At 50.9% G+C, this 11,695-nt stretch overlaps 1 long non-coding RNA gene across 1 annotated transcript; it reads right to left on the bottom strand.

Annotated features, from left to right (window-relative positions):
• Positions 1–9,592: 9,592 nt before the first annotated feature.
• On the bottom strand, positions 9,593–11,183 carry LOC121498073. The gene is made up of 3 exons (XR_005989603.1): positions 10,999–11,183; positions 10,595–10,735; positions 9,593–10,450 (listed from the first exon to the last, which is right to left on the bottom strand). It is a non-coding gene; the product is annotated as an uncharacterized LOC121498073 (long non-coding RNA).
• Positions 11,184–11,695: the final 512 nt, after the last annotated feature.

The following is an 11,695-nucleotide window of genomic DNA, read 5'->3' as shown; positions in this document are numbered from 1 at the left end:
GGGGAAATGATGAAATCCAGGAATCGCCAAAACCCAGGAGGAGGTGGTCTCTTTGACTCTGTTATTTGACCAACTCTTGGGTGACAAGAGACCCATCAGGGGGCTCATCTCTCAAAATTGCATGGTCCCCCAAGGGGTGCACTGTCCTGGATCTATCGTGTGTCCTTTAGCTACACGGAAATTGCATTTCCCAGAAATTCCATCCCCGCAGAATTCCAGGCTGGTGTGGGTCTCCGGAGATGTTTGCATGAGATGCGGAAGCAGATGTGGAGTAGGAGTGGTAGGATTTTTACAAGCAGGGTTGGAGCGGGGCACGAGAGGCTGTCGCGGGTGATGCGTGTGGGCCCTTATCTACTGGCTCACCGTGTGGGTGTCGGGGAGCACCTGAGCTGCAGCCACTCCAGGTCCTGCCAGGCCACCTGCTTCAGCTCCTTCCATTGGAGGTGATGAGATGGTTAAGGGCATTCTGGGCTGTCCTCGTGGGTTCCACTCATCCCTGCCGGTCCAATTGCCCTGTCGCTTGGGCCACAGCATTTCAGGCAGCAGCACCAGCAGAAAAAGAAACAGCATCTCACAGAATGCTTGCTTTTTTTTTTTTTTTTTTTAACTGGCTTCCACAATCATGGAAGCCAAATCCACATAAAAATCCCTTATTTTAGGGCAGCCCGGGTGGCTCAGCAGTTTAGTGCTGCCTTCGGCCCAGGGCGGGATCCTAGAGTCCCAGGATTGAGTCCCACGTTGGGCTTCCTGCATGGAGCCTGCTTCTCCCTCTGCCTGTGTCTCTCTCTCTCTCTCTCTCTCTCTCTCTGTGTCTCTCATGAATAAATAGAATTAAAAAAAAAGTCCCTTATTTTATATGTTGGGATCTCCTAGCCGTTCCGAGGCTCCGATCAAACCCTGATTGATAAAGCCGGCTTCCCGGTGCCTACCAGTGTGCTTGGCACACAGCAGGTGCTTCACAAGTGTTTGTTGACTGAATGAGTGACCGCATGGGCAGATGAGTGAACGAGACAGTCCCTGCCCCCAGGGTGTTCACGGACCAGAGTGGAAACAGGCCTGAGGAGCTGGGCAGGAGGAAGGGCAGCACAGAGGCTGCTGGTACAGTCTGGACGAGCGCTGGCTTGTCTTTGTCCCTTTGGCCTCCCGGTCCCTGATGCCTCCCTAGCCTGGCCAGCGCTGAGTGAGGGGACAGGCCTCAGGGGCCAGGGGAGACAGCTCGGTGCCCCAGTGTCTATCAGGGGCATGGTCTACCTGCATGGCTTTCTCGAAATGAGGTTCCAGCCTGCTGTGTGTGTCCAGAGCCTGCTCTGACACAAGGCCAACTTCTGGTCACATGTGCACATCTTCTGGCACTTGCTCCCGGGACCAGCTCGGGAAGGAAACCAGAGTGCTCACCTCCGGGGCAGTCAGAGAGATCCAACTTATCCCACTCAGGTGGCAAGAGCCTCCCTTGGGAGCCTCAGAAATCCCACCGCCTCCTGGAGGCCTCTCAGGATGGTGACAACGCCCTTCCCTGCTGAATTCAGAAAGCCCACGACTATGGCGTAACTCAAGTCCTGGTGGAGGTTTGCTGGTCCTCGGTCCATCCTTTCTTTCACATACTCCAACTGTACCTCTACAGGCGCTCCCTTCCTCTAAGGCTTCCAGTGGCTCCCCATTGCCAAGTTCTTTTTTGTTTTTAAGATTTTATTTATTTATTCATGAGAGATGCAGAGAGAGAGGCAGAGACACAGGCAGAGGGAGAAGCAGGCTCCCTGCCAGGAACCCGATGTGGGACTCGATCCCAGGACCCCAGGATCACGCCCTGAGCCAAAGGCAGACGCTCAACCGCTGAGCCACCCGGGTGCCCCTCATTGCCAAGTTCTTTAGCCTGACGTTCTAGCACTTTCTGCTGCCAGCTGTGCTGCCCTTGCACTTGGTCTCCCAATTGTTCCCCACTTCCCCAAACCTCTACTCCTCCCGTCTTGCCCGGTGTGTTCCGCTCTGCCTCTCTTCTCACTGTTTCCTCCCTTCTGGGATGTTGTCCCCTCTCCTTTACCTGTGAGTTGCTTTTTTCCTTATCGGTAATGATGACCGTGAAAGCTACCACTTACCGCCTGCCTGCCACGTGCCAGGGACTCCTCCGGCTTATGTCGCTTTGTCCTCCCAACAGCCGACAGGCAGGTGTAATTATCCAGCTTAATGGGTGAGCAGATGGAGGCTGAGCATGGAACCTTGGCCACACAACCTGAGAAGGGCAGAGTGGGGACTTGAACCCCTGGGACTGTGCGGATCCAGAGCCTGAACTCCCCAGGAGCAGGGTCTGTGCCTTGCTGGCACTGCAGTGACACCAGGGCAGAGACACCAGGGAACAAGCAGGGCTCACATCTGCATCTTCTTGGGAACCACAGCCCAGAGTCAGAATCAGGTCAATACAGAAAACCTGGTTTTGGGGAAGGGGAGCAGCTGGCCACCGAGACTCCCACTGGCTCAGTGAGAACCGACGGCCACAGCCGTGACCCAAAGGCACTGCCATGCTTCAGATGCCTCCCCAGCACTCAGAGAAGTAGGTGGCTGTAGGTACTTTGTACCCCAAACCATCCAAATACCTCGTCTACACTGAACTGAGTTAACATTCTATAAATTGGGGAAATGAGAAGTATTGGGAACTAGATATGAGGTTCTGGTCCTGACTTTGCACGCATCTTGGATGACCTTGGGCAGCTCCCTTCCCCTTTTACAAGAGCAGGTTTGGTGGATAATTTCCCCTGTAGCCATGGCCCATGAGTGAGTCATGAAGTCAGTTTAGAGGGTTGCATATGACGTGTGTGTGTATGTCGTGTGTGTGTGCTTATATATGTTTATGTATCACAAGCAGTAAAGTGCTGCTTCAGCAAATTGTGTCTCTGTTGTGTGTGTATGTGTGTGTGTGTGTGTGTGTGTGTTGGGGGGCTAACTGGGTCCAGGCATGAAATCTATTATATTTTGTGGGTTGCTGTCAAGAGGATTTGAGAAGCCATAGCTCGCATGACCTCTCAGGGCCTGCCTGGCCTGCCTGTGCTTAATTGCACAAACCCCCAAAAGGCGCCCTGGGGCCCAGTTCCCCTGGACCCCCTTATTCTCCTCAAGCGTTAGATCAGAACAGGGCTTCTGACTGTGGATCTCCAAGCCTGTGATCGGCATCAGTCCTCGAACGTCCTAGAACCACCCAGCAGAGGAACTGGACATACACACAGTGTATGTCACTGGGACACTGAGAGCCAAGCCACGAGTTTTAATCCTGAGGAGCCAGTGTTGAAGAGTTTTGGACCAGACAGGGGCTCAGGTGGTAGCTCTGTGTATTTTTTCGCCTTGTGATTCCAAATCTCCAAGCCTGTTTCTTGGCTGTCAAACGAGCTAATAACACCTTCCTCACTGGGCTGTTGGGAATGTTTGATGATACGATGCACATAAATTACCTGTTGCAGCACCTGACAACAGTAGGCACTCAATAATGGCACCCATTGTGGGAGAGGACCATCAAACCCAAGCCCAAGACTCCAATGAATTGGCTCTAAACACAAGGCCTAGGGGTTGGTTGGTGTCCAGGGTGGAAGGTGGCACCAGGTTGGCCCTTGAAGCACTTACCGTGGTGGATGTGGCTGTGGTGACGCTTTGGTTGTGGTGATCCCATGAGGAGCACTGGCGAGCTCTCAGACGGGAGTAGAAGCACCCATAGGTGAGGTAGCACTTGTGGGGAGCCCCAAGCTGGGCCTGGGGCAGCGGGCCGTGCATCCGGTCAGAGGCTGCACATTTTGGCACCTCCAGCCTTTATTTGTGAGGTACCCTGTGCCACCTGTTGACCCACCCCCCAGCTAAATCCCTCCCATCTGCCCAGGCCAGCTGTGTGCTTCCTCCGAGTGACATCTGTCCCAGCGTCCCCACCAGGGGCCATCGTTCCTCTCCGGGCCTCTCATGGAGTACAAGTCATGTGTCCACTCAAGTGCTCCCATCAGGGCCTTCCCTGCCCATCAGGGTGAGGCCTGAGGACACAGAATAGCAGCAACAACACAATACAAATCTTTCCCTCAAGCAGCTCAGTGCAGGGAAGGAGACAGGGGCTCCCCACCATGGCAAGAATGAGATGCCTGAGATGGCCGATGAAGGGGTTTTGAGTTGAATCAAGAGGCTACTGTCTAAGCAGGAAGGTGGTGGGTTAGACCGCAGATCTCTGGGTCTGGCACCGACAGCTGTACTCCGTCTCCACCAAAGCCAGCAAAGAGCACTGTGCATGAAGGCCCCAGTTCGTGCGCGCTCAGGCCTTGGGCAGGTCACCAGGCCTCACCACTGATACAGGGGGACCTTGTGACTCCACCTCAATCTCCTGGCCTCGTGCATCTTCTCTGCTGGAATAGAAAGGGTTAAACATTTAGTCCTAGTGGAGCTGGGAAAGCTCTGCCCCAGGGTGCCAGGTGCATCCCAGGACTGCCCTCTAGCCTGGCAGGTAGAAGGGCTGCTTCAGAACTTCCTGTGGTTGCAAATACACATCCTCAGGCTAGATCACAGCTTCTGGTTGAGGACCAGAAGAAATCTGTATTTGTAAACAAGCTCCCGGGATGAGCAAAGCAGTCAGGTGTGGGGAGGCTGTGGAGGCACAAAGCAGTCAGGTGTGGGGACACTGGGAGGCTGCGTGGGTCACAAAAGATGATCAAAGCTTATTTATATGCTTGCCTATGTCCGTGGGGATAGCCCGGTGACGTCCACAGAGACTCCGTAGACCCCTGGTCCTGGCTCTAATTTTATACATTTCTAAATTCAGGGCGGGGCCCCCAGGGGTAAAGGCGTAGGAGGTGTGCCCTCCTAATAAATATGGAATGGATTATATATTACCATCCTGGTCCACCTAACCCATGTCCATTTTATAACTTTCCCTTGGAATGAAACAATTTATTTGAAACATTTTTCATTTCGGGGGGCGCCTGGGTGGCTCACTCAGTCTGTTAAGGATCTGACTTTTGATTTCTGCTTAGATCATGATCTCAGATTCCTGAGATGGGGGGGGGGCTGTGCTCAGCGGGGAGTCTGCTCCAGATTCTTTCTCCTCTCCCTCTGCTCCTCCCCACGCTCTCTTTCTCTTTCTCTCTCAAATAAATAAATAAATCTTTAGAACATTTTTCATGATAGAATGTTTTCTTAAAACGTGTTAATTTTAACACATTTCTGTTGTTTAAGCCAAGAACACCCCAGTAACTTTGTTACTGCAAAGGCTCTGCTTATCTAAACTTTCCCCAGGCTCCTCTACGCCTTTGTTTGACTGAGCCCTGTACCTGAGTCTCGTCCCCAAGGGCAAGAATCTTGCTAAGTCACTTCAGCAAGGATCATGAGAACATTGCTGGGTCTTTAACGTGGCATTTTCCAGATGTAATGAACTGCCTTTTCCTGTCTTGTAGGTTGTCTGTGCTCATAACAATTTAGGAGGCTCTACTTTTGTAAACAGAAATGAAATATTTATGTGTTCTCCTTACCTGCTCCCTCCAACGTTCGGGAACTCGTGTTGAGTATTCTTATTTCCATGGCAATATAGCTATTTGCTTGAGTTCACTAAGAATCGGTTCTCCTTGCAACAGATCATCAGTGGAAACATTGGTGATATAATCAAGGCTCTGACGGGAATATCTGAGAATGATGTGCATAGGATCAGCTAGGACCAGACAGTTTTAGGGACGTGAGGTTGACTTTCTGGAGCCAAAGCTCACAAAGCCCTCTTGATAAAAATGGTTTGGTACCTGGCTTGCAGGTGAGCAAGGAAGGTTACTTTCTGGCAGACCCAGGGAACGTAGGATATCTTGGGGACCTTGAGAGGAGAGGAAGTCCCCCAATCTATAGATGTACCCAGAGGTGTGCCTTCCTAGTAAATACAGAATTATTTAAGTGGCTTCTTAAGTGTCTAATCTGAAATTCCCAGTGAAAAGGTTCTAGGAAAGCAAACTCAAAAAGGCCTATGGGGTCAATCTTCATTTTTGCGGCCCTCGTGTAAATAATCGTACCAAATCAAATGAGACTGGAATAATTATTTTGTAAATAAGAACAGCCGTACTTTGATTATCTTTGGTCAGAAAGAGGGGTGACTGTAGAGAGAAATTTTGTGTTTTAATGGAAAACTAGAGCCCACCATTGGGGTTCTCCAGTATCTGACTATAATTCTCCAGATGAAAGTTTCTAATCTCCCACCTCCCTGACTCCACATCACTGAGAACTAATACTACCCTTTTCCCGATGCCCCGTAAACAGAAGCTGGCTGACTTGAAACAAGCTTCAGAGAAGTCACAATAGATGGCGTCTGCTGTTGTGTGAGCCGCTCAGAAAGTTTACCGGGACACCGATGCCGTCACCAAGGACGTCGAACTGCAAGCCAGCAAGTCTGTTGGGTCACCACTGCTTTCCTCACTCCATCGTGTAGGTGCCTCCAGCTCAACATCTAGAAATTTCCCGACTTCCACCCTTAGAAACTGGGTTCCCAACGACTAATCATTGCCTTCCTATTATTTTCATAGAAATTCCCCCATTCAGGGCCCCACCGCTCGCATTGACAGCTAGCAAATAGCCACTATGACCAAGTCCCAAGCGGTGGGTTGGCTGATCCTTCATGAACAAAAGGCGACCAAAGGATAAATGGACAAATGGACTCCTGCTGTTCAGAGGAAAGAATGTCTCTTCTTTCCTTGGACAGGAAGAGGGGCTGATGAAAACTCTCCCCAACCAAAATGAGTGAGGTTCCTCTAAGATCTTTTTTGATGCAGCCTCATCCTTAAGAGCAAGAATCCTGTCAAGTAGGTTTAGCCAAAACCCTCACCCTCCATATCTGATAACCCTGATGTCTAATCAAATTCCTCACCCCTCGTCATCCTCCAGGTGGTGTCTGATCACCCAGGCCTGCCTCTGGCAAGAATCCTGTTGGGTTGGCTTAGCCACGATCCCCCTCCCTTACCCCTGATGTATCCTCTTAGTGATTTCCCATCCCCACCTGCTCCGTAGATCTACAGTCGTAGATCTTCATGTGTCCACGCTGTATTCTGAACCGAGCTCAGTTGTCTCTTGTCTCTCATTGCAATCATTCCTGGTTGGGATCTGCTTTTAACCTTTTAACTACTGCCCAGATCTGGTTTTTCCTTTGACTTAACCCTTTCCTGGAAGATTCCTGGTCCTTGTGGTCATTCCTCTGCACCCAGCAAGGAGCAGGGGGGAAAAGGGAGATGGGTCTTTTTTTTTTTTTTTTTAAGATTTTATTTATTTATTCATGAGACACACACACGCACACACACACACACACACACAGAGAGAAGCAGGGACACAGGCAGAGGGAGAAGTAGGCTCCATGCAGGGAGCCCGACGTGGGACTCGATCCTGGGTCCCAGTATCAGGGCCTGGGCCGAAGGCGGTGCTAAACTGCTGAGCCACAGGGGCTGCCCGAGATGGGTCTTTTAGACAGAAAAGTCACTCCTCAAACTCATCGGTCCATCAAGACCAAAATGATAGATTGTGGGAATTGGTAAACAACTCATTTATCAAGTCTGAGAGCCCCTGAAGCAGAGAATCTGAAAATTGTTTGGTTGCCATGTCTAAAAACTCTTTGAGTCATCAGTTCTAAACAGCTGATTTAATAAATCTGGAATGTTGCACAATTGGTTTCCTATAAATCAAAGTGAGCCAGCTGCCGGACACTGAGATTACTCAGGTTTCAAATAAACTTGTTGGTTGTAAACCTTGAACCTCTTATTATCTTCTCTAAGGATCTCTTTATCTTGGGACAGATGTGCTATCACATTGAGCATCCAGTCAAAGTTCTAACATGCTTCAGCTTGCAGACTTCCTTTCTATGTAGAACGCTCTGGACCTTTTTAATATTTTATGCTTTTCTGTGTTTCGTCAAATCCATGACCCAATACAGCCTCAAAACATCTCATTTTGCAGAATGGGAAACAGAGAGACAGAGAAAAAAATGTCCTGCTTGGGGTCCTGCCCACGTTAGTGGTGCCAGGGCTTGAACTGGCCTCTCAGATCCTAAAGTCTGGGGGAATCTCCCCTTCATGGGAACGGGGACCTCTTGGGGGCTGGGGCTGGCACTCCTCTATGAGCCCCACTGCCTTGTCTGGTGCCTGACACGATGGAGCAGATCCCAGTGTGGACAGTATCCTAAGTGTGCTTCCCCACGGTTCCACTGAATCCTCATATTAACCCACGGAAGTATTACGAACACCCTGTCCTGTGTCTGAAGATACCGAGGCACAGAGAGGTCAAGGAGCTTGCCCCAGGAACCACAGCGGTAAGCAGTGCAGATGGGAATGAACCCCGGAGCCTGCCCTCTTCACCCCGGACAGATGTGCTGACTCTGTATGGCTGTGCCCTCTCAGGATGACGCCCAGACAAGGTTTCAGGGCAGACCTTGGCCAGACGTGTGCTGCTCCAGGAGGGGAGAATTACCAGTGGCTGGCATCCATGGGCTGCCCTGGGCCCCCGAGCCACAGTGACAGGTGGCTAAGGAGGGGTCACCTCTCCATGGCCTGCTTGCTAATGCCATAGAGCTCCGACAAGCAGGCCCGGCTGAGCATGAGCCCTGGGGAGAAGGAAGGAAACATCAATAGAAGAAAGATGGAGATGCTGCCACCACGGCCATGACCACGGCTGCTGACGTTCCTTCAACCCTGAGCAGGACGGCAACTGCTGTGTGTTCTGCAGGCCGATCTCTACCTGCCGGACGGGGTGCAAGGTGCCTTCCGGGGGTCTGTCATTTACCTCTCACAACACCTTGTGAAGACAGTATGATAATTCCCATCTTACAGGTAAAGAAACAGGCTCAAAGAGGTTCAGTGGCTTGTGCCTAAGATCCTACATCCAGGAGTCAGGAGACCCCAACAGCTGGCAGATCCTCTGTGCAGGACCCTGGGCCCACACCTTTTTTTTTTAAAGATTTTATTTATTTATTTATTCATGAGAGACACACAGAGAGAGGCAGAGACACAGGCGGAGGGAGAAGCAGGCTCCCTGCAAGAGCCTGATGCAGGACTCGATCCCCGAACCCGGGGATCATGCTGAGCCGAAGGCGGATGCTCAACTGCTGAGCCACACTCTTGCCCACTATGTTAGACCATTTTTCCAGCCAAGTTTCCGTGTAGTACATTTTCCCCCATAGACTCAATATGGACATAGTGTTGTACATCTTATTTTATTTACCGTTCCATTTAATAGGAACTTTCCACCCTGACCATGTTGGTACCAATGGAAAACTGCAGGTCAGTGTTGGTGAAGAAAACTTTCCCTCTACTCTCTTAGATGTTTTCCATGGGGGGCTGCAAATTAAACTAACAAAGGATGGATTAGCAGGAGAAAAGCCATGTGGTATTTATTAATATTGACATGCACAGGGGTTCACCGAAAAGAAGTGAAACTCAAAGAAGTGGTGAGACTCAGAGGATTCCTTTTTTTTTTTTTTTTAAGATTTTATTTATTTATTCATGAGAGACACAGAGAGAGAGAGAGAGGCAGAGACACAGGCAGAGGGAGAAGCAGGCTCCATGCAGGGAGCCCGATGTGGGACCCGATCCCGGGACCCCAGGATCACGCCCTGGGCCGAAGGCAGGCACTAAACCGCTGAGCCACCCAGGGATCCCCAGAGGATTCCTTTTTAGCAAAGGAGAGACGGCTTGGACCTCAAGGAATATAACTTGTGGGGAAATGACTAAGAGCTACATGGGGGATCTAATGCAGGACACGCTATTTTAGAAAAGTCGGCTTCTGGAGTGTTGACTCCCTGGCGCTGATGATAAGAGCTGCTCTTCTCTCCAAGTACAAGGGTTGGGAGCACTTTTCTCAAAGAGAAGTTCGTGTCTTGTTTTTAGGCAGATAAGGGATGGGCAGAGACCTCTTCCTGCATCTGTGGATACTCAATTGCCACCAGCCCCAAATAATTTGTATACAAAGTGTCATATTCGGGGCTGGCAAATTCTGATCCCTTTTGAGGCCTTGGAGCAAGAGAGTAACAGAAGCTGGCTTGGCCTGGGGGTCTCCTAGCCCCCAGTCCAGCACTCCGTGACCTTCTTCCCCACTGTGCTTGTGCTCCCCAAGAGCAGGCCCTGTGCTCCTCCTCCCTCGTCTCTAGAACCTTCCATGGCATCACCCAGCTGGTGCCCCCCACACACCTCCAGCCTGGTTTGGGACTCTCCAGAGAAGACAAACAGGGCTGCTCACAGAGCTCATGACTTGCTCCCTATCTAGTTCCTTCCAGTCCTTCAGAATATGTTGAGGCGAAGGCGGTCTCCATGTGGAGCCTGGGGGTCCTCGGCACCCCTCCCGTGCTTGCTAGCTGACCCAACTACTGATCGTGCACTTCTCTCTCCAATAAGAGTTTTATTTTCATTGCATTTATTTTTATGGTCATTTTCCGTTGATGACAAGTGACACTGGTTTTTCACTCTACCAGAGTGGAATTAATTTCCTGCTTAAAAAAAAAAATTATTTAGATTAATAAAAGTGAAGAAGAAGAAGAAGAAGAAAATTGAAATCTTAAACCAAACATCTGGAAGGTGATATGTGAAAGGCTGGGGTTTGGGGGTTTGGGGGTAATCCTCCCCCCTCCTACCTGGCAGATGAAGCAGTGGCCCTGATAGAACGGGGCTCGCATGGAGTCTGATCTAGAAGGTGGGTCTCCAATCTTTCAGCTCAATGAGCTGTGCTGGCACAAGAGGAACAAATCTTGGTATTTTCTTGCTGAGTGAGTTACCTGGGGCGAAATATTTTACTTATCAGAGCTTGGATCCTCCCCCGGAAAAGAAGGGCAAAGTGCCCAGCTGGTGGGGGCCCGTGTAATGAGGTGTAAATGAGATCAGGTGTTTAAGGTTCCTAGCACAGGGAAACCCTGAAAAATAGGATCTTTTCCCATCTCCCTCTTAAGAAACCAGAGGCCACCTGGCTGAATTATTTCCTCTTCCTTCTGCTCCGTGGTTCCCGGACTTGGGGTTTTGGGGACGGAGGAGGGGCACTTACCTGCAGGCATCGACAGAACCGGGCCCTGTGGCAGCCTCATCTTGGGGCTGGATCCTTCCAGAAGAGGCAGCCCACCGTGAGAATGACCTTTGCCTGCAGGGTCTCCTGCCAGTAGGGGAGTGGTCTTGGCAGAGGGAGGCGGCTGGTTTCTGATAGTTCGGAGGGAGGGGCTGGGAGGTGATAAAGCAGGTGCGCTTCCCAATCTAAGATATACAAAGGGCTGAATGAGTCAGTGATTAAGAAAACCCACAGAAAAGGTAAGCAGAGAATTGAAATAAGGCAGGGAGACAGGGTGAGAGGTGGTTGCTTTCTGCTGGGAGGCAGGGACCTTCTCTCAGGGGGTGACTGTCTCCTGAGCCCTGGATGACCCAAGGGGCCAGTCTTGCAAGGAGCCCAGGGCAGTCCATCCAGGAGAGGCCCCAAAGCCAGCGAGGCTTGGCCAGGAACCTAAAGCAGAGACAGAAAGGAAGGAAACTCCGCCGCCTTGCCTTTTCTGACTTGCTTTGAGTTTTCACCAGCTACTCTAAAATCTCTTCTTTAAGTGAAAAAAAAAAAAGATAAAGAGGACCCCCCCCCCCCCACTCTAGAGCCAGCCAGGCCCTCCCATCCAGGCTGTCCCAGTGAGGCCGGCTCCGGGCTGACCTCGGGAAGAGCGGGGGCGTTGTGCACCCCAAGTGAATACCCCCAGTGGGCACTG

This window comes from Vulpes lagopus, chromosome 8, assembly GCF_018345385.1.
Source record: "Vulpes lagopus strain Blue_001 chromosome 8, ASM1834538v1, whole genome shotgun sequence".
NCBI lineage: Eukaryota > Metazoa > Chordata > Mammalia > Carnivora > Canidae > Vulpes > Vulpes lagopus.
The sequence above is the reverse complement of the archived record's forward strand: the minus strand, read 5'-3'. Positions and strand labels throughout refer to the sequence as shown.